Source organism: Chionomys nivalis, chromosome 22 (genome assembly GCF_950005125.1).
Source record: "Chionomys nivalis chromosome 22, mChiNiv1.1, whole genome shotgun sequence".
NCBI lineage: Eukaryota > Metazoa > Chordata > Mammalia > Rodentia > Cricetidae > Chionomys > Chionomys nivalis.
Genome location: NC_080107.1, coordinates 42,141,106 through 42,165,179, shown reverse-complemented (window position 1 = coordinate 42,165,179; position 24,074 = coordinate 42,141,106). Strand labels below are relative to the sequence as shown.

The following is a 24,074-nucleotide window of genomic DNA, read 5'->3' as shown; positions in this document are numbered from 1 at the left end:
GAATAGAACATGGATGATGGAGAGGTTCAGGAGGCACCATAGCCTGCTGAGCGACCTTGGGAAACCTAGTGTTGTCTATCCTGTATGTTTACAGATGTCAGCCTGTACCACATTTCCAAATAAACAGAGATGTGACTAGCCAGCCTTGAGAATCACAGTGAAGTCTGGCCTGGGCAGCTTCATCCCAGCCCCACATACAATAAAGAGGCTGCCGTTCCATCTTTTCCTGTACCTTCTGGTCCCCTTTATCCCCTTCTCTACCCCTTTCTTCTCTTCCCTCCCTTCCCCCGCCCCCTTTTATACCTTTTCTGTCTCTTCCTTCCTTGCTCCACCACCTCCTCCTCTTCCTCCATCCTTTCTCACTCCTCCTCCATCCCCTTCATCCTGCCTCCACACTTTCTCTCTCTTCATCTCCCTCTTTCATCTCCTCCATCTTCCTCCACTCCTCCTCTGCCCCTCCTTTGCCTCCTATTTGATATTTCCTTCATTTCCCCTCTGTTCTCTCCTCCACCCCTTCTCCATCTCGTCTCCATTCTACTTCCCCTCCTTCCCCTCTCCTCTTCTCTTTCATCCTTTCCCTGTCTTCTCCCCACCACTTTTTACCCTCAGCTTCCATCCTTTCCGGGACTCTGGCCTCCTCCCAAGCCCCATGCTGCCTTGTATTAAGTCTCACTATGAAGAGAACTGAGGTCGATCTAGCCTGTGTACTGTGGATATACCAGTGTGTAACCCACCTGCCTGCTCAGGCCTGGACCAGACTCTTGAAGTCACCATTATTGTTCCCTGGAACTGGAGTCTCCTGACTTGTACCCCACACTGTTAATTGGCCCCTTTGGTGTTGCTGAGCGATGACACTAAGCAACTCCTTTTCATTACCTTGTGGGCGAGAACAGCTTGGGACGGGCAGTGTGCTCCAGAGGACACAGAGTACTTGCTGGCTCCTTTCACCTCTTTCTTTGGCTTCTGTGTGACTTAGTCCCTTTATAGGATGGGCTCAGGGGGCGAGGTCGGTGTCACTGTTGGGCCACCTCTGGGTAGTTGTAGTGTGCCACTCTGGCTAAACCTGGAACCCAGGCTCGGCGTCAGGGCTCCCGTGGAAGAATGGCATTTGATCCTGCCCACTCCTGTCACCAGGCAGGAAGTCTGGGGGCGGAAGAGCGTCAAGGTCTATCCAGCCTGTGTACTGTGGACACATCAGACTGGTGCGACCCACCTGTCGAGCCCACAGGCTGTGCGTGCCAGGCCTGTGCCAGCCCCTTGAAGTCGTCCTTATTGTTCCCTGGTACTTCAGCTTCCTGATTTGTACCCAGCGTTGTTGATAAGCCCTTCTCGGGGGCGATAATCTGTGGGGCATCCCAGGACTTTGGGCCATGCATTATTCATGGGAAACAATCCTCCAACTCAACCTGGAGCTCTGCATGGAGGCAGTGAGTCCTGGGCATTGTAATATTAATAACCACTACGTTAATACAGTTCCTACCCAGGAAAGCCAGTTATGTTTAACAGGGCAGAGAAGAAAAGAAGAAATAATGAGATGTCACACAGGCAAGCCGTGATGCCCCAGGGACAACCTAAGAGTTTGTGACATGCCCAGCATTTGCAGAGGCAGGTGCTGGCTGGCATTATTTGTGTATTCAGATTACAGAGGCGGTGTGAATCCCAGCTAGGGGCTGTCTCTGACCTCTGCTTCACAGGAAGCTATTCTGCCTCCCCAAGCCTCACTCTTCAGTGCATGGGTATCAGCCTGCAGCCGGGACCTGCCCAGGATGCCTCTAAAAAGGGAAAGTAACCTCCCCGTCAGGTCTCACCTGGAAGCTGACTTCTGTGCCATCAGCAGCCATTGTGTGTGTGCGTGCGCACGTGTGTGTGCGTACACGCGTTTGTGTGTGTGTGTTCTCCTTAGAGCCTTGTTGTTTTCTCTAATTTCCTGAACAAGGAGCCCAAGAGAAGCGACGTGAGATGACTTGACTTGGGGCCCTGCAGCATCCCTACCAGGCTGACTTGACTTGGGACCCTGCAGCATCCCTACCTGGCTTCACAGTCATCTCCGTAGTTTTCTGTGTCATCTTCCAGGATGCACGACCTTCCAAATTGAGGGCAGAGAGTAGCAGCGAGCCGAGAGCCTGTGTAACCCAGGGCCTGGGCTTTCTCTCTTGCTCTTGTCCTACCTCAGATTCCTCGCTGCGTTTGACACCCCTGGTCCCTGAGATCCAGCACCAGTGTGACCTCGGTGTATTGTCTTCAGAGAGAATCCTGTGGCTGGTGCATGCCACTGCTGCTCAGTGTCTCCTCTTAGAATAATTAATGACCTGCGAGGCCCCACTCTTTAAATTGGGAGCTGTGCCACTTTTGTTATTGTGGTGGGGAAAGCGAGTGTGTGAGCGCCATTAATATTGTTCCTTACAAGAAGCCCTCCCACCCCACTCAGGGTTTGGGGCTAAACATCAAGTATCTTGAAGTCAGCCTGGGGACGTCCCTTTTGTAGGAAACCGCTTATTCAGGTGCCAGTTGAGTCTAACCCAGCTGTTACATCGTTCTGATACCTATACATACCTGTGATAAGGCTGTGGCACACAGGTGCCAACTCTGGGAAAGGCAGTCCCTGAACAGGAGCTGCAGCTGAGATGGATTTGTCTGCTCAGCAGTGGTTTCTATGGAAACTGCTTGGGGGGTGACCTGGATTTGTGCTGCAGGGAAATGGGTCCAAGCCTTGACTAGGTGCTGGCAGTAAGAGGGATCCTAGGACTTTGTTTTATATGGCCTGGCACCTTGGGAGTTACAGGGTCAGCATCTCAGTGCAGCAGTTTGTGGGGTGTGTGGTGGGGGGAGACAGAGCGACGAGGGTGTGTGGCGTATATTTATGTGCTGGTGTACGTGCGCATGCCATGATGCACATGTGGAGATCGGAGGACGACCTCTGACCCTCTTTGTCTGAGACAGTCTTTTTTGCTGCAGTGTAAGGTAGGCTAACTGGTCCGTAAGCTTCTGGCTATTTTCTTGCCTCTGTCTCCCATTTCTCACAGGTGCTCTGGATTACAGATGCTGCTTGCTCCAACCATTGCGTTCCTTTTTCTCCTTTCCTCCGTTTTTATATGTCTATGGGTATTTGGTCTGCATGTATGTCTGTGCACCATGTGTGCGCAGTACCTGCAGAGGCCAGAGAGAGCATCGGATCCCCTGGGACTGTAGTTGCAGACAGTTGTAGGTGCTGGGACTTGAACTGGGACCTCTGAAAGAACAGCCAGTGCTCTTAATGACTGAACCATTTCTCCAGCTCCTATGTCTGGTTTTAATGTGAATTCTGGGGTTGTTAGGTTTATGAGGCCTGATATTTAATGGTTATTCACTGAGTTATCTTTTCAGCTCCCGAAGCTTTTCTCTTTTCTTTCTTTCTTTCATGGCAAAGCACACATGATAAATGCACCATTTCAGTGTTTGTGAATGAAGTCCAGTGCCATCTGTGTGGTCACCATCCATTTCCTCTACTCCTACTCCTTTTTTTTTTTTTTTGCATGTGAGGTGTGTGTGCCTGTGTGTGTGCTCATTTGCATGTGTGTATGCATGTGTGCATTTGTGTATCTGCATATGTGCACAACAGACATCAGAAGTTGATGGTCTCTTGTTTCCCCACCTTATCCATTGAGGCAGGGGCTCTCACTTGAACTCACAGTGCACAGATTTGGTTGTTTTCGCTGACCAACTTTGGGATTACAGAAGGTCACCTCTTCCATCTGACATTTACGTAGATTCTGGGGATCTGAACTCTGGTCCTTTTTTTTTAATATAATTCTTTTTTATTGATTTTTATTGAGTTCTACGTTTTTCTTGGTTCTTACACGTACACAGCAAATGCATTACTCGCTGAGCTGCCCTCCTACCCTCGCTTGTAGTTCTTGTCTTCAAAATTAAAGTTGTCCCCGAGAGATACTCCTCTCCTCCCCCAGCCCCTGACATCTGCTATCCTATTTGACTTCTAGGCACCTTGTGTGAATGGAGTCACATGCCTTTTGTTCCTTTGTGTCTGGCTTGTTTCACTGAGCACAGTTGGCTTCTATAATAACTGGTGCCATTGTTCTTGCTGTGTAGGGAGGAATGACAGGCAGGGCTGCTCCACATTTACCCCACAGGCTATCGCTGGCTGTACCTTGCCTAGTGCCTCTCTTCATGCCAGATGTTGAGTCCAGGCCTCTTGACTATTATTTCTATTTTCTGGGGGCTCCCACATGTGTCTTGTCTCCCAGGTGTGAACTCTGACTGTAGAAGAGTTCAGCCACTTGGGCTGAACACCTGTGCTGCCTGCGTCTGAGCCAAACCTGAGACTGGGGCTAGCTGACCTCTTCTGCACTATCTGTGCCTGCTCTGGATGTCCCCTCTAGGATTGGCTCCCAGAACCCTTCCCTGTCTGTATTACTAGTCAGCAATATGACTCCAAGCCCTGCCAGACTGCTGCTCATCTGCTGGACTAACCCTTAGCTTCCTTTGCTCTCTGAGGGGCTTTAGGGATTCTCTTGTCTTTGCATAATGGGGAGGTGATCCCCTAAAAGCCTTTCCTCTGTTTCTTCCTTCTTGCAAAATTTGGAGGCTTATTCTGGACAGGTGTAGAGTTGGAATCCCTTAGATGCTGAGGAGATGGGGGGCTGCTGGGGCGGGGAGAGAGGGAACATTGCCACCCTCCACCTTGTGTAACCACTGGCAGTTGTGTGTCATCTTGACCTCTGTTTCCTCCTAGTTCATTTGGTTTTATCTATGTTCCCAGTGATGACGAGGATCTCAGGGTGTGTCTTTGGGGACCTCTTGGCACCTCCTGAACATGAGTGGGTTAGGTCTGCAGTGGTCACTGCCACTTTGTTCATCTACTAGTGCCTGAGCCTAGGAGTCATTTGCTCTCAGGGTGAACCCCCATCTGCAAGATTCCTGTTGCATCTGCTCTGTCAGTAGCTGGGAAATCCTGCTGTCAGGATGCTGAAGACTGAGAGCTTTGCTCTGTACTTGCCGTGCATTTGGAACAGCCTGGTCCCACTGCAGAGGTGTCTGAGCTCCAGCTGTAAAGGAACTGGGCGCCATGCTGAAGTACTCACCAATGGCCTGGTCCTCAGCAGTACTTAGCATGGTGGGCTCTTTGGGACTGTTCCGGAAGTGGGCGTCTCCCACACTATGCATATCTCAATAGGCTGAGCAATGACTGTAGGTGCTGTGAGGAGTGGGACCCAGGATCCTCCTAATTTTCTTGGGCCTGACTTACACCATCATGCCGTCAGAGAGAGATTTAGGATTTGCACTCCCAAGACTGTGCACAGGTACATCTGTCACTGGTCTGGGCACAGAGGGGAATAGTGTGTGATACTTTTTGGTCTCTTTGTTTCCTTTGCTCAGGCCAGGCCAGAGCTCAGATTGTGGCCACAAGGTGACCACTCTTCTCTCTGAACCTGATCCTATCACCACTACGTGGGGGCTATGATAGCCTTGCTTCCCCACCTCAATGTGGGGGAATTGACAGGCTCTTATTTTCAGGATAGTTGTCCTACCATCTTCTCCTCTTCATCCTTACCATCATCATCATCATCATCATCATCATCATCATCATCATCATCATCACAGGGTCTCGTGTATTTCAGACTGGCCTTGAACTGGGAATATAGTCAAGGATGACTTAGATAGACGCTATGATCCACCTCCCAAGTGCTGGGATGACAAGTGTGGCCACCATACCCTATCTGATGGTGTTCTTGGGATTCAAAAGAGGGCCTTATGAATGCTCAGGGCATTCTACCAACTGAGCCACACCTTCAGCCCCAGGAAAGAGATTTTTTTAAAAAATGTAATACTGTTTATTTAACTTCAAAAACATTTCAGCATTCTAAACATACAAAAAATAATAGAATGTTGCAAGTTGCGTTTAGGTGCAGAGGGTTCTTGAACTTCCGTTGATGCAGTAGTTCTTCGCTTTGCTACTGTTTAAAAACAGCTGAAAATCTACAGCACTTAACTAGAGAAAAAATCCAAACACTTCTCATGCCAGCTGACCCCTCCCCGCTTTTCCACAGCTAAGAATGTCAGCAGAATGCTATGCCACTATATAAAAAAAAAAGACAACCTGAAGCTAAATGGATGCCCACTGCAGTATCAACAGGTCCAGCCTCACAGTGCATGCCCTGAGCTACGGCCCCCTCCAAAAGGCATCTTCCCTCACAGCCTCCAAGCCAAACAAGGAGCATCAAGAATCTGTCTGGGTTGTCTTGTTCTCTTTACAAACTGTAGATATGTACAGTTGATAACTCAGGATTTCTGGCCAATAACCAACCATAGGGTTAACACTACCTTACGAGCTGCAAACAAAATGCCCGAAACATCTTCAAATGCCTTGTCACACCAACAGCAAAGTGCACAGAGTGAGGAGGACACGCGAGTGCCTTTCCATTTGAAAAAATGTTTGGAGCTATGTACAATTTTGATACAGTTTCAGGGCGCTCCGGACACCCATGGCCACTTCATGTAAACCACTGACACTTTGAGAAGCTACAGTATGATCATGGTCAAATTTTGTAATTAAATCTAACAAGGGCAATAGTCACGGCTCAAATAAGAGATGTGTCAATCACGGTGCTTTCCTACTCTAAAGTATTCACAAGGAGACAGAGTTTTATTCATCTTCTTCCTCTTTCTCCTTCTCTCTTCCTCCTTCTCCTCTTCCTCTTCCACCATTTTCCGTTCAACTTTAGCAGACCCTTGGCACCATCAAACTTCCCTTTAGACTTATAGTCAGCAGCATCCTTCTCCTCCTTCTCCTTCAGCTTTGCAGCCTTGGTAATGTAAGGCTGCTTTTTACTGTCACTCAAGTTATTCCACATCTCACCCAGCTTTACCGCCCCATCTCCAATGGAGATTCCAGGATTTGTAGATTGGATCTTGGTGTGGAATTTGGAGCAGAATAAGAAAAATCCAGATGGTGGTCTTTTGGGGGCATTAGGGTTCTTCTTCTTCTTCTTGCCTCCTTTAGTTGGTCCATAATCTTTCATTTCCCAATCGTACGGTACTTTATCTGCCTTTGCCATTTAATCAAACTTTGATTTCTCTTTGCCAGACATTGTCTTCCACCTCCCAGAGCACTTCTTGGAAAACTCCGAAAAATTGACTGGGACCCCGGGGTTTTTCTTCTTATGTTTTTCCCTGCAAGTCTGCGCAAAGAAGGCATAAGCAGACATCTTGACCTTTGGTCTTTTGGGTCACCTTTAGCCATTCTGACTGTATTGTTTGCTAGTCTCACAAAAGAGATTCTATGGTTCTTCAAATGCCTTTAGGATAGGGTGGGTAGGCTGTTGGATGAGACCCAGCCTCTCGCTGTCCTGCCCAGTATTATGACCAGTTTGGGATCAAAGCTGCCCTCGGAATTTCCCCGGCTTCAGGGCCCAGGCGACCTGCCTCCTCTCCAGCTCCATTCCCCATTCTCACTGGCTCTTACACAGACCAAGGGTCTAGGCTCCTAGCTAGTGCCCAGACTCAGTGGTCTTCCATTCTTTTCTTGTGGGTGAAAATGGGGCCACGTTACCAGCTTGGTTTGATCAAGATTATAAATGCGGGACAATTTGTAACCTTCCAGCCTCCAGCCTGAATCCTCAAGGATGGGTCTGAATTTTCCACAGTGAATTCTGCAGTCAGGGACAGCCGCACCATGGAGGGCAGATGAGTCGTCCCTCTTTCTTTCTGCCTGTGGAGTAAGGCATGTGTTCTGTGGCCAGTCTGTGAAGGATTCTTGGGCTGTGTCGGCCTTTGATGCCAGAGAGATGCACCTGCCTCTTCCTTGGGCTGTTGATGACCACTGACTGGGACCTACAACCAGGACACTCATTGTAGAGTCTCACGCAGCTGCTGGAAGCAGCTCAAGGAAGGACACCGCTGTGACATTTGGGGCTTTTCCTCAGGAGGAGGGCTACTCAGGGGACTTGTCTGCTTCTTGGATCATGAGCAGAGTATGTGACATTTGTCTGAGCCTTGTGACAAGCAATTAGCCACATCAGTGTACCTCGTGATAGTCACAGGACAGAGTGGTCCCTGGGCCTCCTACTTTTCTGGAGTTCGTGGGCTCTAGGAGATACACATGGCTGTGCTGGACTGCTCATCAGGGTGACAGGGACGCCAAACCACCCGGATCCTGAAGTGGCAGGTGGGAGTGGGCTGGCGGTGCCCAATTCCAACTGGACACGGCCATGCAGAAGGCTGTGGGGACTGCAGCGCCCTGAGCAGAGCAAGCTCATGGTTGGGGGAACCTCAGGGCCTGCTGGTGTTAGGATAGGAAGGCACTGGTTCAGAAGCCGGTAGCAGTATTCGATGCCATAGACTTTGCCTTGCAGTGCTCCGGAGACAAACCTCTCCAGAAAGGCTCAGGGCCTTCAGAAGCCATCATCACAGTGGTCACAGGAAGAGCTTGTGGGCCTAAAGTGGACCCTTTGGAGTTGTGGGCATAGGGAGATCAATGTGTTGTCTCTTAGACACTCCTGGATGGCTCACAAGATGTGGGCATAAGCATGGGGTCAGCCTGGTATCTCTAGTGGGTTGGCTTGCCCATCACACCCGTGTCTCTGGGCATTGCAGTTTGCCCTACTAACTACTCTTCCCCCACTGTGCCAGCTGAGGCCTAGGGCTTTGTGGGGCTGAGAAAATAGGCAGACTATCTTTAAATGCTTTAGATAGAAAGCTACAGGTGATTTTTTTTGTTAGTTTTTTTTTTGAAAAAAAAAAAAAGTTTTGGCCGGGCGGTGGTGGCGCACGCCTTTAATCCCAGCACTCGGGAGGCAGAGGCAGGCAGATCTCTGTGAGTTCGAGACCAGCCTGGTCTACAAGAGCTAGTTCCAGGACAGGCTCCAAAGCCACAGAGAAACCCTGTCTCGAAAAAACAAAAAAAAAAACAACAACAAAAAAAAAAGTTTTAAAACATTCACCTACTTGTGTATATGTGTTTGCAGCTCAAGAGTTCAGAAGAGGGCACTGGAGCCCCTGGCGCTAGAGTTGTGACCAGCCCAACATGGATGCTGGGAACAAAACTCAAGTTATATTTGGTTGTGGGTGACAATGTGAGTTCTGGGATTTGAACTTCGGTCCTCTCAAAGAGCAGCAAGTCCTGTCAACCGCTGAGCCATCTTACCAGTCTCTATACACCCCCCTCCCCCCCAAGACAGTTTCTCTGTGTAGTTCTAGCTGTCCTAGAACTCACTCTATAGACCAGGCTGGCCTCGAACTCAGAGATCTCCCTGCCTCTGCCTCCTGAGTGTTGGAATGAAAGGTGTGTGCACCACCACCTGGCCTCTATAGATGTTTTTTTAAAAACAACCTTTTTTTTTTTTCCCATTGGTTTTTGGGGATTGAACCACTAGGTCTTCTGCGTGCTAGTCAAGTGCTCGACCACAAGGCTGCGTCTCCAGTCTTAGTGACTAGTGACTTCTGACAGAGGTTCCATGTGTATAGGGAACATCCTTCTTTGTTGGTAAGGTTGATGACCTTTGTAGGGAAACACTGGGTTCTGCACAGAGACAGGGCTCCTTGCCCAGCGTCTGTTGACCTTCTGGGAAATGGTGACCTCTAGTCATTGGACAGAGTATGTGGGCCCAAGGTCTGAGGACAGAGAACCCATGTACCAGAGGAAGTGCTGCTTTGCTGGGTGGCCTCTGTATTGGGCTTGGTGTCTTGTGTCCTGCCTGGAGGGAGGGCAAGTATGCAGGTTACACATAATCAATGGTTGATCAAGGAACCCTGATCCCCATGTGGGTGGCTTTGTTGACCACGTGCGCCCAGTGTGTGTGTGGCTGATTGTCTCAGCTGGCTTTAGAGCTGATGTTCTGAAATATCACTGTTCATTTTGAATCCTCTCTTTGACCCCAAGAGTCACTAAAGTCAGTTGTCAGTTGCCTGTGAGCCTCAGGCAAGGGCTTGGGGCGTGCTTAAAGGTCAGAGTGGGACTGAGTCTGGGGTCTTCTGGTTAGATGGGCATATAATGCCAGCCCCAGCTAGCTGCAAGTTCCTGGAGATAGGAGCTCATCCCCCAAGGATGCGGCATGTCCCCTTGGGAACCCCTCTGCTGAGCTCTGCTTGCTCCTGCCCATCAGCCCGGCTGGTAAGCATTGTTCTTGTTATGCAGTGTTTCAGTACGTTCCTGTCAGTTTTTAATCTCCCTCACAGCCAGTCAGCAGCTGACTCTGTGCGCCTTGCAGCTGGCTCGACTGTGCCTTCCCACTGTTGCCCACAGGCCATCTCTGTAGACTCGGCATCGTTCCTCAGTGGAGCTTGCTGGCTATTGGCTTTATGTGGAGTGACATTTATCAATCATCAGGGATTCCTCTAAGCCCTCAGGGGGTGTTAGATGAGCAGATGATGGCGTCCATCTGTGTCAGGAGTAGATGGGCAGGAGGGGAAGGATCCCTCACAGAGTGCTAGTACTGGAGTGGGGCCTGGGAAGTCATCCTCAGATGCCTGACAGAGGGAAGCCATGTTCTGGGCAGATGAGCTCTGCCATTTTTGTTCAGTCACCTTTGGGGCCCTTCTAGCCTTTCTGGCATCCTGTCCTGATGGCTGTCTGCCCTCTGCTGTGGGAGCCTAGGCCCCTGGGTGTCCAGTACAGTGTGCTGGACAGAGTAAGGTGTTTGTCTGACCTGGAGGGTGAGCCTCAGCCTTGGTGGCCCTCACCTTTAAGATAATGTGCTCTGGAGGCCAAAACAAACTACTACAGTCAGTGCCGTGAAAACAAGAACCTGGGCCAGGGTATAGTTCGGTGGCACGTGATACCTAGCATACACAAGGCATAGATCCATCCCCACCCTGCACTGCCGGGAAAAAAAAGGAGAATAAAAAAGAATTTATTTTGTCAAGATTTCTAAAATCGGGGTGTGGAGGGCTCTACTCCTCCCAAGGCAGAGGAGGAACCTTCCAGTTGCAGAGGTTCTGCCAGAGCAGCCTTGGTCTTTATCTTCTTATGACTGTCTTCTCCTTAGTTCCTTCTAAAAATAAACGATTATGTATGGGGGCTAGGGAAATGGCTCAGTGATTAAGAGCACTGACTGCTCTTCCAGAGGACTGGAGTTCAATTCCCAGCACTCACTTGACTGCTCACAACAGTCTGTAACGCCAGTTTTGAGGGATCCGATGCCTTCTTCTGTCTTCTAGTCTCTATAGCTAGCTTTCTTTCTTTCTTTCTTTCTTTCTTTCTTTCTTTCTTTCTCTTTCTTCTCTCTTTCTCTCTTTCTCTCTCTCCCTCCTCCCTCCCTCCCTGTTTTCCTCCCTCCATCCCTCCTTTTTTTTTTCCCCAAGACAGTTTCTCTGCGTAGCTCTAGCTGTCCCAGAACTGACTTTGTAGATGGGGCTGGCCTTGAACTCAGAGATCTGCCTGCCTCTGCTTCCTGAGTGTTGGGATGGAAGGTGCACATGCTTCTGCAGGCACAACACACCTGTCGCACATAGACATGCTTGGAGGCAAAATACCCATACATATAAAATAAGGAAAAACTTAAAAAGTTCTATATGAGTGTTTGCCTGCATGTATGTCTGTGTACCGCATGTGTGTCCAGGGCCCGTGGATGCCAGAAGAGGATATTAAATCCTGGAACTGGAGTTACAGATGGTTGTGAACCATCATGTGGGTGCTGGGGACTGAACCCAAGTCCTCTAGAAGAGCAGCCAGAGCTTTCAATCACGATGTCATCTCACCAGCGCTTCCCCTTCTTGTAAGGAACTCAGTCATATTGGGTGGAAGGCCCACTTTCTTGCTGAGGGTGTCGGCAAAGGTGCCCCCGGTGTCACTTCAGCCTCTCTAAGATGTGCCCAGTGGATTTGAGAGGACCAGAGAGCCCCTCCCCTGCTGAGCAGAGGGTGGCTCAACCTCTTTGGCCAGTAAATATCAGATGAGAAGTTTCTTGGGGTACCAGGGCCAGCTGTTTCCCCAGGCATCCCTACAGGGTGACATAGTGAGGGTGTGGAGTTGATGAGGGTGTGGGTTAACCCTCATGGTGGCTTGAGTGGATTTAGGGAATTGCCATGGAAGCCACACCTCTGAGTGTGTCTGTGAGGGTCTGTCTAGAAAGGTTGAATTGAGCAAGAAAGATCCCCCATGGACGAGGGTGGCAGCATCCCACTGGGATGCTGGGCTGGATAAAAATCAAGCTCAGCACCAGCATCCATCTCTCTCTGCTTCCCTGCTGAGGAAAGCAAAGCTGCTTCAAGCTCCCGCCATGTCTTTCCCTGATGGGATGGAGCCAACACAAACCTTCCCTTCCTGAATTCTCTTCTTCGTTAGCAGGAAAAGCAGATCACACGGAGAGCAGGACACTCAGCTGTCACTCCAGAGGCATGCACACGTGTCCCAAGTTACTGTGGTAGTGAGAGTGTAGGCTTTGTCTTCCCGTTCATTAGTCATCGGGCCACATTAAGCCCCTCCAGATAATGGCTCCATCATCTCTCACCGTGAAGCAAGCTGGGCATTCGATGAGCGAGAAGCTGGGGTGAAGCGTACGCTTCCTGGAAATGCTGTGGGCACAGCTGTGGAGCGACAGAGTGGTGTTTACGTTCATACGGCATCAGAGCATATAGCGAGTGTGTTCAGGTGACCACTCGGACCCTCGGCTTCCTCACTTGAGGAAGGGCGCAGTAACACTGCAGTAGAAAGAACCCGTAGAACCCTCCACCTTCCCACCATCACTCTTGCTGAACCTGCTCCGCCCACAGCTGTGGGCCTCAGTCGGGACGCATGCACTTCTGAACGCCTTTCCTCTGTAAAGTAAGGGCTCTGGGAGGGGCTTCTCTAAGAGCTTCTTCCGGCTCGGACATGGAGGTCAGTACAGGCGTGACAGAGATGAGCTGAACATGCCTGGTGCTCGGGCTTCTCTTGTGGACTTTAGGGCCCTGTTCTCCCTTCTGTGTGCCCATGGCCTTTCTTCCCAGGGCTAGGTTGGATGTGGTCAAATGGCCTGGGGCAGTGAGGTTTCCCTGAGCTGCTGTTAGTGTCCTTAGAGTAAAGTGTCTCATTGAGTATTGTGGCCTTGCTTGGGTTCACGGAGGCCTGTGGAGGGGACACATTGTCCTGGACACGTAGCCTGGTGGGGCAGGTGCAGCCCAGGTTCCTTCTGTCCTGCTTCTCTTTGCGAGGGTCTTGAGGATATTGAGGCAGAGTAAGCAGCTGGTTTTATTTCTCCACTCTTGGGGAGTGTCAGAGATTCCAGAACAGGGACTGGTTCTAGAACAGGCCTGTCTAGGCTCCTTCTTAGAAGCTGCCTAGCTTTGGTCTCTCTAGTGTGGTCTTGGGCCTTCGGTGCCAGGGATTGGAGCGTCAGTGTGATAGTCTGCAGACGAGTGGCAAGCCCACAGTGAGTGTCAGTTGTGGCTGCTCGCACAGGGGGGTGTGGGCTCTCACCAGTGCCCCTCCATGGACCAGATCCAGCAGCTTATGGTCAAGAACACTGCCCTATGCAGTCTCCGTCCTTGTTAGTTTGTCTTGTGCCACCCATTGCCCTACTGCCCGGTTCCTCTTCCGGCCCAGATCCTGACTTCTCGGTGGCCTGGGGCTTCCCCAGAGACTTGTGTGGCATTGCTGCTATGTATGTAAATTTGTGTGTATGTATATGTGTGTATTTGTGTGAGTGTGTGTGCCAAATGAGACAGGGTTTTTCTGTGTAATAGCTTTAACTGTCCTGGAACTCACTTTGTAGGCCAGGCTGGCCTGAACTCACAGAGATCTGCCTGCGTCTGCCTCCTGAACTCTGGGACTAAAGGTGTGCACCCCCACTGCTATGTGTGTGTGTGATTGTTAATACTGATTTACAAATCGATGGTGCCTGAAATCACCTAGGAGATGACCCTCTAGACTTGGTTAATGGGGGTGAGATGACGCCCTGAATGTGAGTGGAGGCCGGGCTGCCCTTTCCTGGACTGCAATCCTGGGTGATTGAAATGGAGAAAGCGAGCTGAATACCAGCAGTCATCCTACCCTGCTTTCTGACTGCAGGCCCCATGACATCAGCAGCCCCCAGTTTCTGCCACCGTGACTTCCTGCCGCCATGACGGATAGTATCCTAAAACCATGAGCAAATAAAACAAACAAAAAAAGCCCAAAAACCCTTTCCTTCCTAAAGTCACTTTTGCCATTTGTTTTGTCACAGTGACAGCACAAGGTACTGATCCATCATGTACGTGATTGTGGAAGTGAATTGGTGTGTTTGCGTGTGCTTGCCTGTGTATGCTAGTGTCTCAGAGTGTGTACGGGGTGTGAGCTTATATTTCTGGTTATGGCTATGTGTGGATATCCTGGTCTGTGTCTGCATGAGCCTATGCGAGCATGCATGTACATGTGTGTATGTGTGTGAGCATGTGTGTGTGTGTGTGTGTGTGTGTGTGTGAGTGAATATAAGCGTTTGAGCCCTCATGCCTGCGGGAGCTCTTGGACAGGCAGTAGTGGCCAAGCTGTGAGGTGCTCTTGCTGTGCAAGCCCCAGGCATAACTGCCATCCTCACCCTGCCTTCCAGCTGCTGTTTGGAAAAGAGTGGCTTTTATTGAAAAAAGAAGGTGCCATAGCGAGAGTGTGGAGCCCGTCACTGGCCCAGAGTCCCATCCTGAAGCTGTCTCTTGTAGGTTTGTCACTAGCAGAAGCGTCCACCCTTGACCTCAGTCCCCTCTTCTGGGAAATGGAGGAGGGGACCTGGACCATAAGGAGGAGGGAATGACCTTGGGGGAAAAGCATCTGATTTAGGGATCTACTAGAGAGGGCAAGACCCCATACTAAGCTCAGGTGGCAGGGGGTCATATCCGGACCATGGCCCCTGCCAAGCCCAGGGCTGTTCCTGGGATCCATGTCAGCTGAGAGACCAGCCTACTGGCTTCCTTTATGAACCTTGTCCCTCCAAGAACGATCTCATATTTTCGGATGAACCTCCATATGTTAGGAAAAATCCTAAGACGAGCTACTCCGCCGGCGTAAAGAAATCCAATCAGGTCAAATTAAAATGCCCATGTTTTATTAAATGCAGCACTCTTGAGTGGTTGAGAGCATGGCAGGGGAGACAGAAAACCGGGGAGCACATGCAAAACCCAGGACCAAGGGTTCCTCCTCTGGGTAATCACTTAAATACCCTGTGGGAGTGGTCCTGACCGGGAGGGGTCAGGACCTGGCATGCTGGGATTTGGAGTCCAGACGAAAGCAACTCCCAAGCCAGGGGGTGCTGGGATGGATGCCAGGGACCGGGGTGATGCTCCCGTCTTAACATCACATGTGGAATCTCACATCTGTCTGTCTTGGGTCATATTGTGAGAAGGATGTAATGGGCTATCTACAACCAGAACTTGGGTGACGTCCAGTTTGACTGTACCTGTCTGTGCTCCCTCCTGCAGCTGAGCAGAGGGCACTGCATCATGGTGACCACTGCAGGGTACCTCCGAGATGCAGGTAGAACATGTCTGGGTGGGGACGAGTGCTCTAGCATTCATAGATAGTGAGTGTGCTGACCACAGCCCAGCAGCTAGAGGTTGGGTGGGCTTTGGATCCTCCATGGAGCTGCAGATCCTGGCTTGGTGATCATGCTATGCTTCTGGAGACTGCCCTGTCCATCAGCCACTGTCACCAGCCTCACATTCAGATGGACAACTGACCCTTCTGGGCAAGAAGGGTTAAAGAGTGGGATCCTGTTACCAGAGAGCTATGCAGGCTTCTCGGCAGGTTCCTCTGGGCCTCAGCACCTCCTTTGTAAATGGGAACACCGCAGAACTGCCGCGTTGGGGTTTGAGAGAATAAAGGAGCTGGCAGGAGCCTCAGGCTGCAGGCGAAATCTCTGTCCTAGACTGAGTTCTGCCTGGAAATTGCTGGGCGGCATCTTGGTTTTAGGTTAACTGAAGGGTGTGCACCAGATGGTGGCCAAGCTCCCTCCTCTGAGGATTTTGCTGCAGTGTTCTGGTTGTGATAGCCACAACCCAGCCCTGTCTGGTGATGTCTCAGATCCTTGACTCAAAAGGGCTTTGCAAATCTGGTTAGTGCTCAGGGGAACCCTGCAGCTGTTCTGTCCAGGAGTTCCCCAAGTAGGCAGTTTCTTTGTTGTATACTACACATCTGATAGCAAAGACCGCTGGGAGTACTGTACAAAGGTTGTATTGTGTAGGCAGCCCAGATTTAGTAGGAATGAGTACCAGGATTGATTAGTAATGTCTGCCTGGGCATAGCCAGGGGGTAATACAATGTGTGTGTCATGATCTGTCATTTCTGGTGTAACAGATAGGGACATATTCAGTGGGATGTGGTGTAGGCAGTCAATGGCAGGCCCTGAGCCCAGGTCTTACATTTCTCCTGGTTTATATTTCTGAGCCATTTTTAGTCACAATCTGAAGTTAATTAAAATAATTTCTATAATATGCTTGACAATTAGTAGGCACTTAATGAGTATTAATGTGATTATGCATCTTTCATGTGCTTCCATCTGAGCCACTGTCTCTGTCTAACAGAGGCCTTTGGAATCTTCTCTCCGTTTGGAGTAGTCACCCAGAGAGGGGTATGTGCCTAGTCAGTGCCCAGCTTCTTTCTATTAACCAGGAGGGCAGATAAGTCTCCCCCACTCCCGCCAAGTCCTGGTTCCTAAGATGAATGCTGTGATTGTATCTGAGGTCTCCTAGCCAGACTTGTTCCTAGGCTCCTGTCCCCGTCCATCTGAGGACAGATCCCTCTCACATTATGCCCTGGTTGTCTGATAGCAGCGGGACAGGGAGGGTGTGATGTAGTGAGGACTGTGGTCACTCCATCCCCATCTCGCCTGCCTCCCGTCAGAGAGGAGGGGAAGTTATACTCTGTGTTCCCACCCGTTGCAGTCATGGAGACACAAGGAAGCTGTGCTGCAGGAGCTGAGAACACAGGGATGAAGCCAGAGGTTGCTGTTCTTCAGGCCCAGCCTCCTTCCCCTTGCCAGGGCTTCGCTGGGTGTGAGGCCTAAACCATGCTTGAAATCCCACAGTTGTGGGTGGTGTCGCTGTCACAGCTGACATCCCTTCGGTCTTCTGGTCAACCACCTCTGTGAGCGGCTTGTCCCTGCCTTTGGGCTTTCTGCGCCAAGCAGGAGATGTGATCAGGAAGACCTTCCGCGCTGGAGCTGCAACTTTTCGTTCCTAATTAGGGGCGGGACAGATACTAGAAGAGGAGCATGCCTCCTCCAACACTGCAGCCAGCTGAGTGTCCAGGTTAGGGCCCTTCTCCACTTCCCATCTGCATCTACCCTCAGGCTCCTGCATGCTTAGGACCTGGGCTTTGAGCCACAGCCACGCTCAGGCCTCCACAGCCACAAGGTGAAGTCCCATTGTTTCTCTGGCTCCTGCTTTTCTCAGTGCAAAATAGGGCAAAAAAAATGACAAAATAGGCATTGTGTGTGTGTGTGTGTGTGTGTGTAGATGTGTAGATAGAAGGAAATCATCAAGGGTGAGTTAGCCAACTTGGGCTTGTAGGCTGAAGCTGCATTCAAAAGTTTTATCTTCTTTTCCTTTATTAGGAGGGCCTGGCAGAAGGATCTCTGAGTCCCCTTTCCCCTCCCTCCCTCCCTCCCTCCCTCCCTCCCTCCCTCCCTCCCTCCCTCCCTCCCTCCCCCCCCCCTCCCTCCCTCCCTCCCTTCCGCCCGGCTCCTCTGAGGATGGCCAGGCTTTCCTTTAATATACTCTAATTCTAAAGTTGCCACCCCTCCTTATCTGAGTTGGTGACATTTTTCATTGTACCACTCAGCTGCTATGGGGCCCATAGACTCGCTCACCCTGTCTTCCCCAAGCTGCTGCCTCCCCTGAAGAAACATACCAGTGTTGGGCACCATGACATCCCACAGCAAAATGCTGCGGATGAGAAATGGCCGTGTCTCTGTTTGCTTTTGTTTTTCCAACCTCATTCTGGTGGGAGCCTGACTGCAAAACTCTGATTATACACGTTTCATAATTAATCACTTCTCGCTGGCCGATTGTCATTCCAAAGACGGCACCGCCAAGTTTTTCCTGACCTCGCTTTTGATATTTAGAAAAAGGGGGAAATGGGATGGGTATGCGGACTGGGCTTGGAAAGCAATTTATAGTGATTTGCCCGTGAATATGCAGCAGTGTGGGCTGCAGATTTCCACGGCAGATAGGTGAGTTTCCGGGGCAACATATTCAAATGAGTTTCCATAATCATGCCATTTGACTCTCCCCACGTGTACGTTCAGATGAGTGGTAGTGGCTGATAAGGAGTTTGCCGCTCAGGCTTGGTCTGAGTGGTCCCTACTTAGTGATCCTTAATTACGGCAGAGAGTTGGAAACTCTTCTGATCACATAGCCTCCCTGAGCAAGCAGGGCTGGCAAATGACACATTCCCCAGCCCTTGTACACTGTCTCCAGCCTGGGCTCAGATGAGCCAGAAACCTTGGCCAGCTCGTGTGTCCTTCTGAGGGCAGCGCGGTGCTGTTCTAATTGCTTCTGCCTGATTGGATGGATCGTGCTTACTGTGCTGGCTGGAGGAGTGGCTAGTGGAGAGTCACAGTTGAAGATATAGTGGGAGATGGAGGCGCTGTGTGTATGTGTCAGCCCTGGCTGCTGTGACAGGTAGTTCTGGACTGTGGCAGCTTCCATAGGAGATAGCTGGGGCATTACAGAGGACTGTGGGTGGGCAGAACCTGACAGAGGGGATGTGACTGCTCCACACAGACCTGCAGGAATCCAGGCCAATGGTGAATGGTGGCTCTGTTACTTTTAACTTTTTGAGGTCACCCTGGGTACGAGGAGGTATCACAAGGTAGCCTGTAGGTAAATCTTTTATGTCTACTTCTGTCTGCTGTGTAGGCCTCAGTAACCACAGGCAAGGCTGGGGAGTGTCCAACTGGGACAAGGAAAGGCTTTTGTTACCAGCCACTGGTGAGGTACAGCCAGTAGACACACAGGCTAGGACTGCACAGTGTGGTCCAGGTCGACCTGGGGCAATGTCCTTGTTCTTTCTAGTTCTCATTATCTAAATACAGTGTGCTAATCCTACTGCTCAGCATGTGGTAAGTGGTTGTTCTCAAAATTAAGAAGGAGGGACTTGGTCATTTTTAGGTTTTTTAGTAGATGCGATGCTTAGTGTCAATTACCAACTTGATAGGATCTGGAATCACCAAGGAAATAAGCCTCCAGGCACACTTGTGAGGGATTAAGTAGCCTCTGGGCATGCATATGAGGAACTGCCTTGATTAAATTGTGGTATGATCTATTTAATGTGGGTTCAAACATCTCTGGGAGGAGAGAAAGTAACTGAACGCTGGCACTCGTGCTGTGCTTCCTGATTGTGGGTACCATGTGACCTGCCGCTTCCAGCACCTGCTATCTTGGCTTCTTGATGCGATGGACTTGAATTGTGAGCCAAAATAACCCCTTGCTCCTTTAAGTTAATTTTACCAGGGCATTTTATCACAGCAACAGAAGAAAAACTAAGACAGTGGCACTTCTTTTGCTAATCCCCCTTCCACCTCCTTCATTATCCATTTACTCATCTGTCTGTCCGACAATCCATCTGTCCGTCCATCCATCCATCCATCCATCCATCCATCCATCCATCCATCCATCCACCCACCACCTGCCCATCCATCCAGTACCTGCCCATCCATGTAATAACCCATCCATCATCCATGTAGTCTACGCGCCGCTCACTCATCTCCCCGTTCATCCATCTAATCACCCATCCATCTACCCGCTTGCCTAGTCACTTATCTGTCAGTCCATCTGCCCAACCATCCATTCATATAACTAACTCATATCCATTTATTCATCCACATATGCATCTATCCATTTACCCACCGTCCATCCTTCTGTCCACTCATCTATTCACCACCCACTCATCCATCCACCATCTGTGAATTTCTGTCCACTACCCATTGTCTCTCCACCCACCCACCTACCCACTTATCCATCCACCCACCCACCCATCCACCCACCCACCTGTTCGACCATCCATTCACCCACCTGCCCACACATCCATCTGTCCACCCATCCATCTGTCCATCCACTCACTCACTCACTCACTCACTCACTCACTCACTCACTCACTCAAGGGAAGCTTGTGTAGAGCTTACATCTATAAGATGTGGGATGTGGGGTCTGGGTGGATGCTGGTTGAGTCAATCAAGGACAGACAGGACTCCTCTCTCCAGTGGTAGTGGCTGCTGGTATGTCATGAGGTGTCTGTCAGCTCTTTCAATGAGCACGCATCTTGTGTGTGTGTGTGTGTATGAGTGTTTTGCCTGCATGTGTATCTGTAAACCATGTTTATACAGTACCCATGGTCACCAGGAAAGCATTTTGGATCCCCCGGGACTGGAGTTACAGTTGTAAGCTGCCATGCGAGTGCTGGGAACCAAACCTTATTTATCATCGGGAAGAGCAGCAGTGTTCTTAACTGCTGAGATATTTCTTCAGTCCAACTTGTCTGCCTCGTCCTGTGTGCTCGGTATTTCGGAAGCTGTTACTTTCACATGCACTGTGTATTTCCAAGCACGTTCTGCTCGAGTGGTCCCCCATGCAGTATCATTTCCTGAGGGGCTAGGAATCCCTGGCTGTGAATGCAGTCTGCTCTATTTCCCTGGAGTCTTCGGGTTGTGTAATTAGGTTGCTGCCAAATTTCCCGGCACTTAGAAACTGCTGCAGGGGACACTTCTGGGCCCAGATCACTGCACAAACAAGGGAGAAACACATTCATCTTTAGAGAAAAGCCCTGAGTTTTATAGCCCCTTTGGAACTAGGATTCAGGTCAGGCCCCCCACCGACTGCCCTGCTCCACCTTCTCTGCATTGCTCCAGCTGTCCAAGCAACTGTGTCTCATACTAACCCTTTTTGGGGTATGTTGACCTTTTGGAAAGGTACTGGGAGGTGACGTCTACCTTTCTAGAATGTTCTCAGGGCAATCCTCAGAGGTTTGGGGCTGGTGTTCAGAGCTACATAGCCCCCAGGATCCTCTCAGGCATTGGCCGTGAGTTCTGTGCTGAGAAAAGTAGGGCTCTGGCTTCAGGACGAGCACACTGCCATCTCTGCTGAGTCTACCTTGCTGTGGCCACAGCCCTTTGGCAGGACCCTGCACCTGCCAGGACCAGAATGCCCAGACTGGCGACAGGGGCAGGGACTGCTTCCTATGACTGGAGTAGGGATAGGTCTGTCACTTCTGGGTGAAGGTTAATTTTGTCATTGAGGGACTCAGTTACCTGCTGCCTGCCTGGCACTTTGGCCTGGGCAAGATTGTAAGCCTAAAACTCCAAGTCTGATTGCTGGTGCTTAGGTTGCTCGGGGCTCACAGAACAGATTCATTTATTGCTTGGTAGAAGGGAAAAGCAGGCTTGCTGAGGCCTCCTCTGGAGACAGCTCTCTTGTTGATGCAGGTCTGCCTCGAGAACCCCTCAGTGTTCCTCGGGTCCTTCCTCCTCATTCTGTTTTGCTGTCCAGCTGGAAGGTACTGACCTGTGGGCATTCTTTTGGGTGCTCTGTCCCTGCAAGGCGCCCCAGAGGTGGACAATCTGGATGTGTGTTCTGGCCCTTTCTCTGACTTTGACCCCGTTTGTAGTGGGATCAATGTCACCTGTTCTCTAGAGACAAGCACACATTCCAGCCACATAGAACCTCAACTATAAATGTAGATTCTTGGACCCCAAACACGGTGGGGTGGTGTGGGGTGGGGGTCTGCCTTCTGTTGTGTGTGGGGGCTGGCAGGCTGCTAGTACCAGAACGTTTGGACTTAGAGCCCCTGTGTATGGGGTGGAGCCAAGATTTGCATCTATGATCCAGACCCTGCCTGCCACTGCATCCTCTAGACCGCTCACCTCTTCCTTTAGTGCCCACTGTGTGTGTTTGGGTATCAATGACCAGCCCAGCGAGTCCAGTGTCTGGGAGCTAGCGGTGCAGTTGTTTCTGTAGCATGGCTGTTCTCACGGGACTTGACCTCTCCTTCCTGCTCCCTGTTTGTCCCCAGCACACACCACTAGCTAGGCTTGAGTTCTGAGGTGGGCGAGTAAAAGCCCCGAGGATGGAGCTGGCTGTCTGAGGAGAGCGGGGAGGAGCGGGGTGTGTGTGTGTGTGTGTGTGTGTGTGTGTGTGTCTGTCTCCGTTTGTTATCAGGGACGCAGCTGGGAAGTGGAAATGAAAGTTGGGAAAATGTCATCATTTGACATTTTCGTGCTCAGAAGTCCCCAGGGGCCCTGGCAGGGAGGCTTTTGATGGTCAGCCGAGAGTGTTAGCCCTGGGGACACCTGGCTGTCTAATCTGAGAGTGGGAAGCCACATTGAGTATCATGGTGGGGGTGGAAGGTACTGGATTCTTTTCTTGTCATGTTTAAGCCATGGAAGGAGCTGTATGTCCTGCCTCCTGCTGTGTCTTTAAGTCCTCTCCAAATTGCTATTGGTGACTTTGGTCTTACAGTCTTGGTAGTTGAGTCTGGGCTGGCAAACAGGTGTGGTTTTCTGTACTGTGGCTGACTGATGGCTGGTGCTATCTTTGGACTCTGCCAAAGTTGCTTTGCCTCTGTTGGCTCATAGGAAAGTGTATATCAATTGATTAGCAATACCAGCCTCGGAAGGCATTGTTGACAGAAAGTTTCTGTCCCACCTGGTCCTGCAGCCATTCTGTCCCATAGAAATACACAGAGGTCTACATTAATCATAAACTGGTTGGCCTATTAGCTCAGGCTTCTTATTAATTAAGTCTTACATCTTAAATTAACCCATTATTCTTGTCTATGTTAGCCACGTGGCTTGGTACCTTTTTCAGTGAGGCATTCTCATCTTGCTTCCTCTGCATCTGGTTTACAACTGCAGACTCAGCCTTTCCTCTTGCCAGATTTCTCCTGTTCTGGTCATCCTACCTATACTTCCTTGTAGTAGGGAGAAGTGTGGCGCATCCCGCCGTTCGGCTAGCTTAACCCCCAAAATAATCACATGGAAATTGTATTAAATTAAATTACTGCCGGGCCCATTATCTCTAGCCTCTTATTGGCTAACTATTACATATTAGTTTAACCCATTTCTAATAATCTGTATTGCCACTTGACTGTGGCTTACCGGGATGAGTCTAACCAGCGTCCATCTGTCTCGAGCAGGAGAATCATGCCATCTGCCACACTTCCCTTCTTTCCAGCATTCTGTTCTGTCTACTCCACCCACCTAAGGGCTGCCCTATCAAAAGGCCAAGGCAGCTTCTTTATTCAACCAATGAAATCAACACAAATACAGAAGGGGAGGGGTCCAACACCACTTCCTGCCTGGCTACTAGCCAATCAGTGTTTTATTAAAATACAAGTAACAAATCTTTACAGGGTACAAGACCATTGTCCCACAGCAAGGCATGACAAGGGCAGCTGGTGTGCCATCAACCAGCCAAATCCTTCAAGGCTTATATTTCCAGCATCTAGAATATAATATTGCCTTAAGTGTTTTCTTTTCTTTTCTTTTTCTTTTTTTTTTTTTTTTTTTGGTTTGTTTGTTTTTGTTTTCTGAGACCGGGTTTCTCTGTTTATCTTTGGATTCTGTCCTGGAACTCACTCTGTAGACCAGGATGGCCTTGAACTCACAGAGATCCACCTGCCTCTGCCTCCCTAGTGCTGGGATTAAAGGTGTGTGCCACCACTGCCTGGCTTTGCCTTAAGTTTTATTCCCCCTAAATGTTTAGAGCCTTTTAAAGCCAAAACTAATAACAAAAGCCATTTTGCTTGTTATTTGTAAAAGGCCCCTTGTAGAGCTGGCTGGTGGGGCCATGACTGGGCCAGCTGCATATAAGCCTTTGAGACTTGTCTGAGCAAACACAGAGGACCCCAGTTATTCCCCATCATAACTTCCCCGAGTGTCAGCCCCTGAAATATAGACACTGACAGGAGGCCCAGACACACACTCAGCTGTGGACGGAGTCCACCACCCACTGCGCATAGAAAAGGCCTTTGCTGTGGTGTTTTTCCTTTGAAAATTGCTGCTGAGTGCTGAACGGCCTAAAGGAACCCCGGGGAGTGCATTCCTGCAGGGGTCTTTGTGTAAGTGAGCACATCTCTCTTTTCCTGCTTACCAACTGTGCGCAGTGAGATGGTGAGGCTGGGAATCCAATGGGGTAGCATG

General features: G+C 50.1%; 1 protein-coding gene and 1 pseudogene across 4 annotated transcripts in view; one reads left to right on the top strand and one right to left on the bottom strand.

Moving 5' to 3' along the window:
- Nucleotides 1-24,074, top strand: part of Vav2 (vav guanine nucleotide exchange factor 2) — a 177,064-nt gene that overhangs the window by 71,959 nt on the left and 81,031 nt on the right. The window lies entirely within an intron of this gene.
- On the bottom strand, nucleotides 6,641-7,243 carry LOC130864496 (high mobility group protein B3-like; annotated as a pseudogene).